This window comes from Scyliorhinus torazame, chromosome 24, assembly GCF_047496885.1.
Source record: "Scyliorhinus torazame isolate Kashiwa2021f chromosome 24, sScyTor2.1, whole genome shotgun sequence".
Lineage (NCBI taxonomy): Eukaryota > Metazoa > Chordata > Chondrichthyes > Carcharhiniformes > Scyliorhinidae > Scyliorhinus > Scyliorhinus torazame.
In genome coordinates this window covers 38,284,605-38,294,008 of record NC_092730.1, presented here as the reverse complement: position 1 = coordinate 38,294,008, position 9,404 = coordinate 38,284,605, and the positions used below count along the sequence as shown (strand labels likewise).

Below are 9,404 nucleotides of genomic sequence, written 5' to 3'. Positions count from 1 at the left end.
GCTGCGTAACTGTGCTCTCTGCTGAGTAACTGCGCTCTCTGCTGTGTAACTGTGCTTTCTGCTGTGTAACTGAGCTCTCTGCTGAGTAACTGCGCTCTCTGCTGTGTAACTGTGCTCCCTGCTGTGTAACTGCGCTCTCTGCTGCGTAACTGTGCTCTCTGCTGTGTAACTGTGCTGTCTGCTGTGTAACTGAGCTTTCTGCTGTGTAACTGAGCTCTCTGCTGTATAATTGTGCTCTCTGCTGCGTAACTGTACTCTCTGCTGTGTAACTGAGGTCTCTGCTGAGTAACTGCCCTCGCTGCTGTATAATTGTGCTCTCTGCTGTTTAACTGTTCTCTCTGTCCTGCAACCGTGACTGTGCCGTTGACAGATCTTCACTGTGGTTGGGTCAAATCATTCCCTGTTGTGTAAATATGTTCCCAGTTGTGGAAATGTGATCCGTCTGAATCAGAACCTTTCTCCGCCATTACTGAGACGAAATTTCAATTCCAGATTTATCAAATCTTGTCATGAAAGATTAGTTCAGGCCTCTGGATTTCCAGTCCAGGGACAGAACCTTGTATTCCTGTTATCAAAACAGTTCGGTCAGCTCAACATTCTGAGATGGAAGAGCCCAATATGGGGCTTGAACCCAATATGAAACAATATAGGGCTTGAATCCACGACCGTGGGATTAAATGTCCGATGCTCTACCGACTAAGCTAGCCGGGCTGCTGTCAGAAATATTATTATCCCTCTTCCTGAGGAGATTATAATTTGCTGAGCAGCGAACCTTGTGTCAAACCGTTTACTAAAATTTCGATTAATTCTTCGGTCACAGTCGCTGGGAGCAGGGCTCGAGCCTGCTGGGGAAGTCCAACACCTTAACCACTCGACCATCGCAGCTCGGTTCAATAGGTCATTCATTAAACATTATAAAACATACAAAACATTATAAAACCGGCCAGGAATCACTGCAGGAAGGTCTTGCATTCCTGCGATGAACGGTGCCCCGGTGTTTCTGTGAGGAGCGGTTGAATCTGCCTTACAAATGACCATTGGATTTGGAGAGAAGCCTTGAGAGACTCGAAAATCCAAGTTCCCGAAACGTACAATTCCATTGATTCAATTGTTTGCGGAAGAAAATCAGTTACATTGGAAATATCCTAGAAGTTCATTTTTGCTTTACATGGAACAGCACCGAACTTCCCAGTCCAGCTCCAAATTAAAGCAATTCAATCACAGAAACTGGCAGCACAGAAGGAGGCCTGTGCAGACCGAATGGTCACGTGACTACGTGTCCCGCATCTAAAATGATCAGGTGTTCTCCCCGGATCGCGCTCAGAGCACAAGCCTGGAGCAGCTGCTCAAACAGTAAATAAATTATTTTTTGTTACACGTCCTTGGTCGCCAGTCTTTGAGAGATCAGAATTTCTCCATGGTGTCAGGAGTGGGCAGTATGGCACAAGCGCTTCGCCACCTAAACCCGCTGCTGACATAGAATCAGAGAATCCCTATTGTGCAAATGAAGACCATTCGGCACAACGAGTCTGTACTGACCCTCCGAAAGCTCACGCACCTGCCCTCTACTGGAATATTGGGTCCGATGGAGCAACTCTGTCCCCCATTCCAACCCCTGAAATCCGTCCCTCCCCTCTCATGAGTGGGGTGCAGGATTGGAGTGTCAGTGCAGACTCGATGGGCCGAATAGCCTCCTTCTGCATTTTACTGGTTTCTATGGAAACAGATATGATCACAGTATTTATTCACATGGGATAAACATTGGCTCGCACGTCACTGCCGGTGGCCGCGTGGCCTAATGGATAAGGCGTCTGACTTCGATGAATCGAATGATGATATTAGAAGATTGCAGGTTCGAGTCCTGTCGCGGTCGTTTGATACAGAAATCCGGTGGAACTTGCTGACAGCCGATTTTTCCCTCCTCAGCTCATAGTTCCACCTTTCCATCCAAGCATTGCAGGGCTTTTTATGGAATATAATTCCTTCTAACATTGTTTTCATTCAATTCGCTCTCATCCTAGCATTTTATTTATCCCCTGATGAATCCGCAGTATCTGTTTGACTTGGATCAAGTATAGAATAATATATTATGTATCAATCGGTTCAATACAATTCTGTGGAGGAAATTCTAATGTCGTCAGGAAGACAGACAGAGTCATAGAGTCATAGATGTTGGCAGCATGGAAAAAGCCCTTCGGCCCAGCTTGTCAATGCCGCCCAGTTTCTTTCACTAAGCTAGTCCCACTTGTCCGCATTTGGCCCATATCCATCTATACCCACCCTGCCCATGTAACTGTCTAACTGATTTTTAAAAGACAAAATGATAACCGCCTCCACCACTGCCTCTGGCAGCCCGTTCCAGATGCTCCTCATTACCTTATTTATGCTCCTCATTATTTCATAGACCTCTATGACATCATCCATAAGCCTCCTACGCTCCAGGAAAAAAAGTGCCAGCCTATCCAGCCTCTACCTTTCACTCAGACCATCAAGTCCTGGTAGCATCCTTGTAAACCACTTCTGCACTCTTTCTAGTTGAACAATATCCTTCGGAAAATAGGGTGACCAGAACTGAACACAATATTCCATGTGTGGTCTTACCAATGTCTTGTGCAACTTGAACAAGACGTCCCAACTCTTGTATTCAACATTTTGAGCTTAACACCTCGCATTCCGAATGCCTTCTTCACCACCCTATCGACCTGCGACACCACCTTCAAGGAGCTGTGAACCTGTACTCCTAGATCTGTTTGTTCTGTAATTCTCCCCAACTCCCTACTAGTAACTGATTAGGTCAATCCCTGATTTGAGCTACCAAAATACATCACCTCACATTTATCCAAATTAAACTCCATCTGCCATTCATCGGCCCACTGGCCCAAGATGTTTAATAATGAGCTGAATCAACTGTTTTTTGTTCAGAGGGATGAAAGATTATCTCACTGGATTGGGAATCCAGAGGCCTGAAATACTCTTTGGGACAGGGAATAAAGCTCACCATTCAAATTCACTGATTCAATTGATTTTCAGGGGCGTTGACAGGGTGGATGCTGAGAGGTTGTTTCTCCATGTGGGAGAGTCTCGGACCAGAGGGAATGATCTCAGAGTAAGGGGCCGCCCAATTAAATCAGAAATGATGAGTAATTTGTTCTCTCAGAGTATAGTGTATCTGTGGAAACATTGTTTCTAAGCGAATACTTGTCGAGGCTGGGGAAGTTAATATGTGCAAGATTAAATCAGTAAGGGAATCAAGGGTTATGGGGATAAGGCGGGAAAGTGGGTTTGAAGATTATATCAGGTCAATCATAACCTCTTTGAATGGTGGAGCAGACAGGATGGGCCCAATGGGCCACTTCTGCTCTTCCGTCTTACAGTGTAATGAGATCACCTGATGAACTTATTTTCACGGCTGGGCGGCCGGTTCTGGAAAGACAAAATCTGCCAGCAGAGCCCCAGATGAAGCTGGCGTCTGTTTTGGAGTTTCTGAAGCCGCAAGTTTTCATGGTGCCAAACTCCTGCCCAAAGCTGGTGTCGTGATTTAAATCGATTATCAGACAGAGGATTAGAAATGTCGGTACAGAGATTGGTGCAAGAAGATTCACTCCTCAGGCCTGTTGAACTCCGAATCTAAACTCCATCCTAGTTCCGGATACACTGAATGAATCATCAGGGCGCCCTCAATAAGTGGCACAACGCGGAGATGCAGCAAATTGATCATCGAGGAGGATGGATCCAGACCCGCAGATGCAAAGCACAATGGATTAGCAGCGCATCACCTTCACCTCTCGGCCAACTCGCCAAATGACCTGACTTCACCAAACCACCTCATGGACCTTTAACATCTGCAACACCTAACGGAAGGAGGTTGGATTTGTCCATTGGTCCAGATGTGCAGCCAGTTGTGAAATGTTGGAAATATAGTCTCTGTCAGCAAATTACATTTCCAACATATCAGCTGAAGGATTGTTCTGAACGGACTGATGGGAAATACTTCAACACCATGGGAGTGGGCACGTGAGCAATAGGTCAGAAGGTGAGAGTATTGAGGGAGAACTCACACACTGTATCAGAGAGAGACCTATCCTGTGGAAATGTGTTCTCTGCTGTGTTACTGTGTTCTCTGCTGTGAAACTGTGCTCTCTGCTGTGTTACTGTGTTCTCTGCTGTGTTACGGTGTTCTCTGCTGTGAAACTGTGCTCTCTGCTGTGGGACTGTGTTCTCTGCTGTGGGACTGTGTTCTCTGCTGTGAAACTGTGCTCTCTGCTGTGGTACTGTGTTCTCTGCTGTGGTACTGTGTTCTCTGCTGTGAAACTGTGCTCTCTGCTGTGGTACTGTGTTCTCTGCTGCGAAACTGTGCTCTCTGCTGTGTTACTGTGTTCTCTGCTGTGAAACTGTGCTCTCTGCTGTGTTACTGTGTTCTCTGCCGTGAACTGTGCGCTCTGCTGAGAAACTGCGATCTCTCCAGTGGAAATGTACTCTCTGCTGTGAAACTGCTCTCTGCTGATGAAACGTGGACCAGATGTGACGCAGCTGAGGATGCTGAGTGATGTAACGTGGACATGGTGAAGTTACTGGCCAGAAATTTCCGAATTCTATTTTTGTTTTTAATGGACCGCTACAATCCACGTGTTTATTCTAGGACACAACAATGAATAAAAATGAATCAGTGCTGAGCAGATTCTAACATCCCACACCTCCAGTTTGTTCTTATTGAGAACCCCGTCCTCGATGGAAGCTTTTGCTCTCCGAATCAGACCACCGCCTCCTGGGAATACAGCAGCGATACCTCCAAGATCTGATCTGCAACAGAATCACAGAACAATAGTGTCCCCTTGTGACTGAGGGGAACAGGTGCTCCTTATCCGCCCTGTCTATACCTATCATAATCTTGTACACCTCGATGAGATCACCCCTCAGTCATCTCTGTTCCTGCGTGAGAGAGAAAACAAGTCTATCCAACCTCTCTTCATATCCTAAATGTTCCATCCCAAGCAACATCCTGCTGAATCCCCTCTGCACCCCATCCAGTGCAGTTACATATTTCCTAGAATGTGGTGACCAGAATTGCACACGGTACCCCAACATTCTATACAACTCCACCATGACCTCTCTGCTTTTGTAATCCATGCCCCGAATGATAAAGACAAATATCTCAAATGCCTTTTCCACCACCCTATTAACGTGCCCTTCTGCCTTCAGAGATCTCTGGACAAACACTCCAAGGTCCCTTTGTTCCTCAGGACTTCCCAGTGTCAGGCCATTAACATTAATCCTATAATAATAATATAATATTCTTTATTGTCACAAATAGGATTATATTAACACTCCAATGAAGTTACTGCGAAAACCCCCTACCAAATGATCACATCTAATTTTTCAGCGTTAAATTCCATCAGCCACTTTTCTGCCCATTTGACCATCCCGTATGTATCTTCCTGTAACTCAAGACACTCAACCGCACTGTGAGCTTGAAACTCAGTGAAAGGATTTCACCCTCCTCTCGGAATCTGATCACCACCTCAATCCCAACATTCAGCTTGGGTGGGCAGACAAGACAACGTCCTTCCCGCAGGCCCCCCAGCACAGACTGGATAATATCCCAAACTCGTATCCTGCTATTGTCACATTGCTCCACCACCTTGTTCTCTTCACAAAACGCCAGGAATCTCAGACCAATTCTTCAGACCTTTGATTCTCTCTTCAAACAACATCTTGTCCCTGATTAAGTCCATCCTGGGAAGAGGGGCTCGGTATTCCGAGTTTCTCTGCAGGCATCCGGTTGCTGTTGATGGACCAAAAGAGGCCTCACGCCTGAAAGAAAGCCTCTCTCACAGCCCTGCGAACATGTAGAACATAGAACCTAGAACATAGAACAATACAGCGCAGTACAGGCCCTTCGGCCCACGATGTTGCACCGAAACAAAAGCCATCTAACCTACACTATGCCATTATCATCCATATGTTTATCCAATAAACTTTTAAATGCCCTCAATGTTGGCGAGTTCACTACTGAAGCAGGTAGGGCATTCCACGGCCTCACTACTCTTTGCGTAAAGAACCTACCTCTGACCTCTGTCCTATATCTATTACCCCTCAGTTTAAAGTTATGTCCCCTCGTGCCAGCCATTTCCATCCGCGGGAGAAGGCTCTCACTGTCCACCCTATCCAACCCCCTGATCATTTTGTATGCCTCTATTAAGTCTCCTCTTAGCCTTCTTCTCTCCAACGAAAACAACCTCAAGTCCGTCAGCCTTTCCTCATAAGATTTTCCCTCCATACCAGGCAACATCCTGGTAAATCTCCTCTGCACCCGCTCCAAAGCCTCCACGTCCTTCCTATAATGCGGTGACCAGAACTGTACGCAATACTCCAAATGCGGCCGGACCAGAGTTCTGTACAGCTGCAACATGACCTCTCGACTCCGGAACTCAATCCCTCTACCAATAAAGGCCAACACTCCATAGGCCTTCTTCACAACCCTATCAACCTGGGTGGCAACTTTCAGGGATCTATGTACATGGACACCTAGATCCCTCTGCTCAGCCACACTTTCAAGAACTTTACCATTAGCCAAATATTCCGCATTCCTGTTATTCCTTCCAAAGTGAATCACCTCACACTTCTCTACATTAAACTCCATTTGCCACCTCTCAGCACAGCTCTGCAGCTTATCTATATCCCTCTGTAACCTGCTACATCCTTCCACACTATCGACAACACCACCGACTTTAGTATCATCTGCAAATTTACTCACCCACCCTTCTGTGCCTTCCTCTAGGTCATTGATAAAAATGACAAACAGCAACGGCCCCAGAACAGATCCTTGTGGTACTCCACTTGTGACTGTACTCCATTCTGAACATTTCCCATCAACCACCACCCTCTGTCTTCTTTCAGCTAGCCAATTTCTGATCCACATCTCTAAATCACCCTCAATCCCCAGCCTCCGTATTTTTTGCAATAGCCTACCGTGGGGAACCTTATCAAACGCTTTGCTGAAATCCATATACACCACATCAACTGCTCTACCCTCGTCTACCTGTTCAGTCACCTTCTCAAAGAACTCAATAAGGTTTGTGAGGCATGACCTACCCTTCACAAAGCCATGCTGACTATCCCTGATCATATCATTCCTATCTAGATGATTATAAATCTTGTCCCTTATAATCCCCTCCAAGACTTTACCCACTACAGACGTGAGGCTCACCGGTCTATAGTTGCCGGGGTTGTCTCTGCTCCCCTTTTTGAACAAAGGGACCACATTTGCTGTCCTCCAGTCCTCTGGCACTATTCCTGTAGCCAATGATGACATAAAAATCAAAGCCAAAGGTCCAGCAATCTCTTCCCTGGCCTCCCATAGAATCCTAGGATAAATCCCATCAGGTCCCGGGGACTTATCTATTTTCAGCCTGTCCAGAATTGCCAACACCTCTTCCCTACGTACCTCAATGCCATCTATTCTATTAGCCTGGGGCTCAGCATTATCCTCCACAACATTATCTTTTTCCTGAGTGAATACTGACGAAAAATATTCATTTAGTATCTCGCCTATCTCTTCAGACTCCACACACAATTTCCCATCCCTGTCCTTGACTGGTCCTACTCTTTCCCTAGTCATTCGCTTATTCCTGACATACCTATAGAAAGCTTTTGGGTTTTCCTTGATCCTTCCTGCCAAATACTTCTCATGTCCCCTCCTTGCTCGTCTTAGCTCTCTCTTTAGATCCTTCCTCGCTACCTTGTAACTATCCATCGCCCCAACCGAAACTTCACACTTCATCTTCACATAGGCCTCCTTCTTCCTCTTAACAAGAGATTCCACTTCCCTGGTAAACCACGGTTCCCTCACTCAACGCCTTCCTCCCTGTCTGACCGGTACATACTTATCAAGAACACGCAGTAGCTGATCCTTGAACAAGCCCCACTTATCCAGTGTGCCCAACACTTGCAGCCTACTTCTCCACCTTATCCCCCCCAAGTCACGTCTAATGGCATCATAATTGCCCTTCCCCCAGCTATAACTCTTGCCCTGCGGTGTATACTTATCCCTTTCCATCATTAACGTAAACGTCACCGAATTGTGGTCACTGTCCCCAAAGTGCTCTCCTACCTCCAAATCCAACACCTGGCCTGGTTCATTACCCAAAACCAAATCCAACGTGGCCTCGCCTCTTGTTGGCCTGTCAACATATTGTTTCAGGAAACCCTCCTGCACACACTGTACAAAAAACGACCCATCTATTGTACTCGAACTATATCTTTTCCAGTCAATATTTGGAAAGTTAAAGTCTCCCATAATAACTACCCTGTTACTTTCGCTCATATCCAGAATCATCTTCGCCATCCTTTCCTCTACATCCCTAGAACTATTAGGAGGCCTATAAAAAACTCCCAACAGGGTGACCTCTCCTTTCCTGTTTCTAACTTCAGCCAATACTACCTCGGAAGAAGAGTCCCCATCTAGCATCCTCTCCGCCACCGTAATACTGCTCTTGACTAGCAGCGCCACACCTCCCCCTCTTTTGCCTCCTTCTCTGAGCTTACTAAAACACCTAAACCCCGGAACCTGCAACATCCATTCCTGTCCCTGCTCTATCCATGTCTCCGAAATGGCCACAACATCGAAGTCCCAGGTACCAACCCACGCTGCCAGTTCCCCTACCTTGTTTCGTATACTCCTGGCATTGAAGTAGACACACTTCAAACCACCTACCTGAACGCTGGCCTCCTGCGACGTCAAATCTGTGCTCCTGACCTCTATACTCTCATTCTCCCTTACCCTAAAACTACAATCCAGGTTCCCATGCCCCTGTTGCATTAGTTTAAACCCCCCCAAAGAGCACTAACAAATCTCCCCCCCAGGATATTTGTGCCCCTCAGGTTCAGATGTAGACCATCCTGTCTGTAGAGGTCCCACCTTCCCCAGAAAGAGCCCCAGTTATCCAAAAATCTGAAACCCTCCCGCCTGCACCATCCCTGTAGCCACGTGTTTAAATGCTCTCTCTCCCTATTCCTCATCTCACTATCACGTGGCACGGGCAACAACCCAGAGATAACAACTCTGTTTGTTCTAGTTCTGAGCTTCCATCCTAGCTCCCTGAAAGCCTGCCTGACATCCTTGTCCCCTTTCCTACCTATGTCGTTGGTGCCAATGTGGACCACGACTTGGGGCTGCTCCCCCTCCCCCCTAAGGACCCGGAAAACACGATCCGAGACATCACGTACCCTTGCACCTGGGAGGCAACATACCAAACGTGAGTCTCTCACGCTCCCACAAAATCTCCTATCTGTGCCCCTGACTATAGAGTCCCCAATTACTAATGCTCTGCTCCTCTCCCCCCTTCCCTTCTGAGCAACAGGGACAGACTCCGTGCCAGAGGCCCGTACCCCATGGCTTACCCCTG

The 9,404-nt window shown here is 46.9% G+C and overlaps 1 non-coding gene across 1 annotated transcript; it reads left to right on the top strand.

Moving 5' to 3' along the window:
• Window positions 1-1,784: 1,784 nt before the first annotated feature.
• trnar-ucg (transfer RNA arginine (anticodon UCG)) lies at window positions 1,785-1,873 on the top strand. The gene is given in 2 exon segments: window positions 1,785-1,821; window positions 1,838-1,873. It is a non-coding gene; the product is annotated as a tRNA-Arg (tRNA).
• The last annotated feature ends 7,531 nt before the right edge of the window (window positions 1,874-9,404 follow it).